This window comes from Phyllopteryx taeniolatus, chromosome 10 (assembly GCF_024500385.1).
Source record: "Phyllopteryx taeniolatus isolate TA_2022b chromosome 10, UOR_Ptae_1.2, whole genome shotgun sequence".
Classification (NCBI taxonomy): Eukaryota; Metazoa; Chordata; class Actinopteri; order Syngnathiformes; family Syngnathidae; genus Phyllopteryx; species Phyllopteryx taeniolatus.
In genome coordinates this window covers 11,417,742-11,426,339 of record NC_084511.1, presented here as the reverse complement: position 1 = coordinate 11,426,339, position 8,598 = coordinate 11,417,742, and the positions used below count along the sequence as shown (strand labels likewise).

The following is an 8,598-nucleotide window of genomic DNA, read 5'->3' as shown; positions in this document are numbered from 1 at the left end:
GCCAGGGCGTGATCCTCAGGGCTATCAACAGCAGCAGGTCTCACTGTAGCATTGTTATGCGGGCACGCCACCCGTTTATGACCAACATCTCCACACTCAAAACATTTGATGCTTCCCGAGCTTGCATACACCATATACATTCCTTCCTCATGACGAACACGGAAAGAAACATCCAACGTCTGCGTCTGAGAGTCTAAAAACATGAAAACCTGTCGTCTAAATGACTGAACATGCTTCAGTGTTTAATTCTTACATCCTAACCCAACATTACGAAATCCGCTAGCAAACTTACCAAAACGCTTCAGCTCCCGTTCCAGCGCCACGACGCACGGACAAAACCTTACGAAAAAAAAAACTAACCTCTATTAATACACAAAAGCCTACACCGTGAAGATACAATAATCACACTGTGAGAAAACATTTATTTACATCCATCCATCCATCCATTTTCTGAGCCGCTTCTCCTCACTTGGGTCGCGGGGGTGCTGGAGCCTATCCCAGCTGTCATCGGGCAGGAGGCGGGGTACACCCTGAACTGGTTGCCAGCCAATCGCAGGGCACATAGGAACAAACAACCATTCGCACTCACAGTCATGCCTACGGGCAATTTAGAGTCTCCAATTCATGCATGTTTTTGGGATGTGGGAGGAAACCGGAGTGCCCGGAGAAAACCCACGCAGGCACGGGGAGAACATGCAAACTCCACACAGGCGGGGACGGGGATTGAACCCCGCACCTCAGAACTGTGAGGCTGACGCTCTAACCAGTCGGCCACCGTGCCGCCATTTATTTACATATATATACAAATTTTTCCTTCCAACTCTCCCTCACACTTCTCTGAAACACACCACCACAGAAGAAGAAGAAGAAGAAGAAAAAGAAGAATCACCTTATATTGTCATGAACATGCATGCATGCACACAAAATTTGTTCTCTGCATTTTACCCATCATAGTGAACACATACACAGGTTAGTGGAACACACTGGAGCAGAGGGCAGCTGAAGCGCCCGGGGAGCATTTCGGGGTATCGGTGTCTTGCTCAAGGACACCACAGCCGTGAGTACGGGGGACATACAGTATGTGAAACACATTGTGAGTTCTCTGTGAAAAGTTCAATACCGCATGAATAAGATTTAATTACCGTAATTTCTCGTGTATAATGCGCACCCATGTATAATACGCATGCAAAGTTGACCTCAAAATTCTGGAAAACCCTTCTACCTATGTATAGTGCATTTTTACAATGCATGATTTTGCTTCTACCCATATGATCAAAACATGAAGTATTATTTTTATTTTTTAAGTTTTTTTCAAATAATTATTCTGAAGTTAAGCACTTTATTTGAACACATACTTTCTTTTTAGTTACTGGCTCTTATTTTGAAATTCACAGCCCTACTTTTATTTAGTAAATGAGAAAACCCACAGTTGTGCTCTTTTGTTTGGTTACCCAGGCAGAATTTGTAAGATGGCTACAATTTCTTTAAGAAAACATGAAGGACCGGGCGAAACACATTTAATTTAATTTGAATGGTATTCGAATTATACAGTCAAGCATTTCAGAACAGCATTATCATCAAACAAAACATAACCATAAAGAAATGAATGATGGTTGTTGTTCATTCATCAGTCATGTTAAAAAAAAACAATATTTTACAAATTCTACCAGGGTATGTAAACTTATGAGCATAACTGGACATATATGCAGTCATACATACCCCCTGTCATATTGGAATGAAAGTGTAGCCTACACCTTTTTTATAACCAGGTAGCGGTGGCATTTTGGAATGAAAGCGTACAGCTTTTACATACCCACTAGATGGCGGAATACCTTTATATAATGTGAACGTTTTTTTCCATTTTCCCCTATACCTATGGATAATGCGCACTATTGACAAAAAAAATTTGCATTATACACGACAAATTACGGTACTTGGTTATGACCTATTGTTGAAAAAATGTGTTAGCCAACAAAATGCACCGATTCTGACAGTAGTTGTAAAAAGGCATGGGGTGTTTTATTCACCGTGCTGGGCCATTTACTGTCTGATTTTAGGTACAGAACCACTTTAGCTTGCCATGAGGCAGAACCACAGCCCTCACAGCAAGACAGCTGCATCCTTACAGCTCAAGAAACGTTACATCTCTGCCGTTGGCCCCCTAGTGGTGAGACTTGGTCCTGTGAGTGTGACAATCACGTTGCAGTTTCTTGCCCTCAATACTGGGTGGCAATCAAGCTCTACCTCAGAGCTTGGCAGCAGCCGTCATAGCTCGTGGGGTCGAGTGCGACAGTGAGTTGTGGAGTCTCACGTACGTCTCGCCTCTGTTCTAAAGGGGACGCGGTAGATAGCATTTGAACTGGTGCCAAGTTGAGAGGGCTCGGAGCACTTTTCTTTGTTCTCTTATGAACCCGAGGAGAAGACTCAGTCAGACCGGCTGTATGCCAGGGGCTTTTCTTCTCTCCCAAACACAGCAAAGAATGTGGGTAAGCGGGAGGAGCCCCCACCATCCAAAAGACTGTTGGCCATGCCATGCCAATAAGGCCAGTGAGCTGCCAGCATATGACCCTCCTCGCCAACATTGTGAGCTGGGTATCAAGCAAAGGCCTGGCTTTATCAGTCTATGAGTCTTTGTTTGGATGGTTCCAAACTGAGTTTCTGAAAATGTTACTCTGCAGCGGAAGGACAGACAGTCTGCTGAGGCTCATGGTGCCATTCATCCATTTTCTATACTGCTTTTCCTGCTCAATGTTGTATGTAGATCAAGCTTTGCTCAGTTGAGTATGTTAAAATGTAGACGACAGTACACCCTCAGGTCAATCGCAGGGTGATTGTGAATGGGATGTTGAGCAGGGGTAGGATTTGTGGATAAATTTAATGACATTAAATACAGTGGTACCTTGATTTAGAAGTTGAAATTGTTCTGTGACCAATCTTGTCGCTCAGTTTACTTGAATTTCAAATCAATATTGCCCATTGAAATGAAAGGAAATGCCAATAATCAATTTCAGCCCCCCAAAGAAAAACACATTTTTACATTTTTGTTTTAATAAAGAAAAGTAGGAACAAATTGCGTACAAAACTAATTTAAAACTATAAAAGGCAATGTAAAAAAATTAACTGGCTTATAAAGTGTAATTACTTTCGTTGTGAAAAACAGAGTCAAAACAACAACAACAACAACAGCTGTAGTGTTGTATGTGTGCTTTTAAGGACATGGCCGAGTGAGTGGCATCACCGGTTTTCGTGTGAGCTTCCGGACGTGAGTTTTGGCTTACCCTATCTCTTCGCTAGTGTTCTCGTTTTGTATTCGTGCGTTTGACTGTTTGCATTCAAAAAACAGCTGAAAATACATTTGGTGACTCCTTTTTTTCCAACTTCACTCAAGCGGTGGCAATTTCGGCTCAAAACACTACCAACTGACATTTTATAACTTGAAAAACCTTTTAGTCTCCTAAGTCAAAGTACCCCTGTCCTGTATTTTAACAGTGCTAACAACACAATAGTGTTAATTGTTATACTGGAAGAAAATCTCCTGTAGTAGATCTATTAATTGAAGAAGGAAAAATTTGCACAGAAAAAGAGGCATTTATGTTTGGCGACAACTTGGTAATGAAGCGCTGACTTCAAGACTGAAAATACGATCAATGCTTTTACTGTCAGGATGTCTCTGGTGAGCCATTCCACATGTAGGAGCAGCCTCCCCTCTACTGAAATTTGGCTCATTTCCATGAAGTAGGACCACCTCCTCAAAACAGGCTGAGCTCAACGAGACTTAAAAAAAGAGGTTGAAAAGTGTACTATAATTTTTCATACTTGGGGTATTTTTATGAAAGTACAGAGAGGCTATCCAGGCACCTGGAAACTATTTTGTTGTGATTATTTTTCACCTTGCCTTGAATCATACATGTGTGATACATCAATGATGAATGTATAACAATGTTAGTGCATATCCTTCATGTCACCTAGATGGCACATGTACCACTCATGCACCAATTAGTGCATTGAAAATACACAGTTTATTTGTCGACCATGAGTTCAAATGAGGTTAATAGTGGTTGATTTTCCCAAATGTTTGGCAAATGGCGGAACAGAGGAATGTTAAAAGCCAACGTATGTTTTTCCGTGGGTCGTTATAACATTGACAGAACATGGATTACAAAGTTGAACTTGTCAGCAAGTGTATACTTGATGTTGGTGTACTAATACTGTCACAACACAAAATATCGTATTGGCATACTAAGGTTATATTGCAAGTACGTACGTAAGTGTATTTAAGTATTGTGTAAGTATGCCACGCTAGGAGCATGGAAGTCAGCTCCAGTATGTGAACCTCTACATTGGAAATAGCCCCCAATTTTGTAACGTAACTGCTGACTGACATGTCTGCCAACAGCTCTTCTATAATATGGTTCTCTTCTCTCACTCTGTGTTTATTTTTCAGGCATTTGTGTAGCACAGTGCAATTTAAAATTCCTGTTTAACTGAGAGCCTGAAACTCTGGATCGTAATAGAAATTTGCTACACAAAAGCCTAAATATGAAGCACTGACTGAGAGAAGTACACAATATTATAGCAAAATACAGTAATACAGACAAGTTGCGCAACACTGTAGAATAAGTAGTTAGCCGACTTGCAATGAGTCATGAACCTGTCTCCTTTCCTTATGGTCACACCTCGTAGGTTACAACTTCTTTTTGTTTGAATGCGGAAAGACAAACATTCATACGAATCGTAGCAATGTTGAAATATTGTCTGAGACAGCTCTGATATTGTCAACCCTATTCTGCAAACAGCCCCTAAGCAGCAGATTAGGATACTATTTAGGGATTACTTTATGATGTTTTGATTTATTAACCAGTCATATTAGTGCAAGGTGTATTTATTTCTTTGGCATTTCAGCTCGGCAGCAGCATCTCTCAGCATTCACATTTTCAAGGTAATTGCTAGTCACTTCAGTCTTAACATGGACAGCTTTAATAGCAATATGTGATGTGATTCAACACATAATCAACAGTTAACACGTGATCAGCAAATTAAATCAAGGACAGCGATAGAAGTGAATCTTTTGATCAACTAATGGTGAGTGCTAACACTATTAATAGTGTATGTTGATATGAAAAAAGCCTAAATGCCTTTTTGCTTTGTAATTTACATGAAGTGAAACTATAATAACATCAGTACAACGAAGATGATGTATGTTCAGTATGACTGATGTGGATGCTATTACTGTAATATCCAGCTAGCCACTGTTGTCTCCTATACTTTTTGTTGATTCATAAGGATGCAGGTTGGTGGATTGGTGGATCAAAGTAGTAGAAATAGTCACAAAAGTGTCACTTCAAAAGAGCGCAACGAACCATGACAATACGTGCGCGGGATGATTGATGCCATTGAACAGTAAAAGGAGGGATGTGGAAAGTGCAAGCATATAAGAGACACATCTATTATTTATTGTTATCTATCAGGCAACTGACAAATGTGCTTGTTATTGTTGTCATGTAAAATCACTCGACTGATTGAGAATTGTATTTAAATATGAATTAATACTAATGGAGTGATGATTTATTTGTTTTTAACTTGGCAATGATAATATTACATATTATTATACTTGATCAATTCATTGTTAAGCTCATTGTTTGATGCACCTTAAAGAACATGTTATTAACTAATTCTTAGGAACTGTTTTAAAGTGAGAAAATTAAATCATCTAACCCTTTTAAAAAAGGAAAAAATATTAATGTACAACATTTTTACTGCAGTCACTGATGGTGTAGCGTGGGTTCACTTCCCACTCAGTGACGGTGTGAATGTGAATACAAATGGTTGTCCCTGTTTATATGTGCCCTGCGACTGGCTGGCGACCACTTCAGGATGTATAGGCCGCCTTTCGCCCGAAGTCAGCTGGCATAGGCTCCAGTGCGCCCCAACTCTGAATAGGATAGCTGGTATTGAGAATGGATGGATGGACGGATATTTTTACTGCAGTTTTTTATCCAATATAAGTTGCATATTCATTAAAACTCTTCCACTTGGATGCTGCTTTCATGTGAATTGTAGTGCAAGGAAATTAGAAAATAAATCTCCGGGATACATCTTGTGCGCTGTTAAGTCCCGAGTAATTAGGCACCTCTGTGATAGTTCTACAGTTCTGCTGTGAATCAGAGGACAACAGCACTGATTGGGCTCTGAGGGGAAGGGTGGCGGAGCATGGGGAACGTCGTTTACAAAAAAAAGGGGGGGGGAAAAAATCACAGTAAATAGATAAAAAGTGGTGTTGATTGTGCAAGTGGCTGTTGCATGCATAATGAAATCATGGGTACAGCTCAATTGAATAAGAACACTTTCTTCAAATAGCGAGAATTTGACTGATAATTTTTTGGGGGCCAATAGTCTGTTATAATTTGTGCGTCTTAGGCACTTTTGAGGGTAGATGCTTAGATGCTAGTAAGGCTCTGTCTCAGTGCATCTACTTGATTATTTTGGTAGCTACTGTAAAAGATCCACACTTTGTTTGGCAAAATTTTAATGTGTGGCCGCTTTAAATGATCAAGCAGATGAGTGGAAGTAATTTGGAGACTTTTACTGATGTTTTTCTTCACAGAAAGTCTTCAAGGCACACTGTTAGTTGGTCTCAAGTCCATGCGGATGATTTTCACTGACACGTTGATGTTGAAACCCTGTCCTGCACTGATACTCCCACTGGCTCCTGGTAATTTGTTGGTGTTGTTTATTGTTGTGCCTGTTCCACACCATACAATTTTTACTGACATTAAAGATGGAAGCAAGTCACACTGCATTGCATAAAATGTGTTGAAATGATTCATTTTTACACCATGTTTACATTTTCGCAGTGAAATATATGTTGAATTACAGCTATGATGGGCTGGATTACAGGCTTTAAACGCAGCAACCTGAGATTGTTGTCATGGCGACGGTGAGCTGAAATTCAGAGTGCCAGAGTGGTGTTTACAGAAGTGAGTCACACAATTAACAGGTTTAAAGACACTCATTGTATTAGGACCTAATTTACATTAAATACAAATATTTTCTTTTAAATTTAGGACAATTCTTGTTTCAAAAATTCTTATTTTCGGAGTTAATTTCTTTGTTCTGTCTCGTTTTTAGTCTTGTCCTTGTTATGTTATGAATGTTCTCAAAAAAGATTTCTTGTAAACAATCATGATTTCATTCTCGCAAAAAAAGTCTCAATATATGATGAGTTAACTTTATTTTCTAAATGTTATTATAACTGTGATTTTTTTTTCAATATACCTGTATTACAACTTCATACTTGTATTACAAGAATTTTACAATTCATTCTTGTAATTTTAAATTCAATTCAATTAATTACATTTGTATTAATGAAAAGTCTAGTTTTTCCTCATTAATCTATAAACTATTTTTGGAAAGTAAACCTTTTCATAAAATTTATAAATTTACCTAAACTTAATTTTTGTTGCTATATTAAAACTTTATTTTCATAAGAATTACACCTTTAGTCTTTTAAAATGACAAGTTCTCTCATAAATTGTCGGTCACCAAAAAGACTACTTTTTCTCTTCAAATTATGAGTAAAATTATGACAATATAAAGATAACTCCAGCAGGTCTGATGGAGACATTCTGTAGTTGACCCGCTGGTTCCATTTTGGAAGCGCAAACCGACACAGCTTGTATGTTTCTCATTTTCAAAGTGGAGTTCTTGTAGGTTGAAATGTCGACATTTTAGGCAGACACAGATGACAGCAGATAGCTCTTCTTTTCACAGTGCATCCATCCTTTTTATATACCCCTTATCCTCACTTGGGTTGCGGATGAGCTGTAGCCTATCTGATCTGTAGGTTTATGCTATGATTCAATGGAGTCAAACGTCACAAGTAGTTTCATTGGATTGGTGAAACTGAGTCATGTGACATGTCTCTGACAAACCAAAATCGATTGTGCAATAATAAATACATCTAGTTAAAAATACAAGCAAGCAGGATGTAGTAGCTCAATAAAATTGAGTAAAAGCAGCATTCTTTCTTAACAAAACTACTCAAATAAAAGTAAAATGTACGTTGCATAAAACTACTTGGACAAGTACGTGTCCAAAAAGTTACTGAGTTAAATGTATGCGAGTAAATGTAGCATTACTACCCACCTCTACCTTGCACAGCATAAGAGGTGTACAGTAGCAGAATGCGTTACATCTGAATGTGCATCAGTCAGCAATGTGTCGTCAGAAGCATCGGAAAATAAGATATATGCATTCCCACACAACTACAGTGCGTAAAAGCAGCGTTATTTTATGCAATATTAAATCAAACATTCATCACAAGGACATGCAGCAGATGGAGGGAGTGGAAAAACACTGCACCACAACAAAACATTAGGATGCATTAAGATGATCACATATTCAAAGTCATTCAATTGTTGGCATATGCATGCATAAACAATAGTCCGCTTGCTTTTCATGCGCCACGGCAGGTTGTGCTAAGACTACGAGCAAGCAGTTTGTTTTTTTTATTCATTTATTCCACCCCTCTTGTGTGAGTTGACCAAGGCTGAAAGAACACAAGTGGCAGACATTTCGAGCATGAAAGTTTCTCCACCT

The 8,598-nt window shown here is 38.9% G+C and overlaps 1 long non-coding RNA gene across 1 annotated transcript; it reads left to right on the top strand.

Moving 5' to 3' along the window:
• Positions 1–4,737: 4,737 nt before the first annotated feature.
• On the top strand, positions 4,738–6,743 carry LOC133484481 (uncharacterized). The gene is made up of 3 exons (XR_009790412.1): positions 4,738–4,939; positions 5,018–5,082; positions 6,605–6,743. It is a non-coding gene; the product is annotated as an uncharacterized LOC133484481 (long non-coding RNA).
• The last annotated feature ends 1,855 nt before the right edge of the window (positions 6,744–8,598 follow it).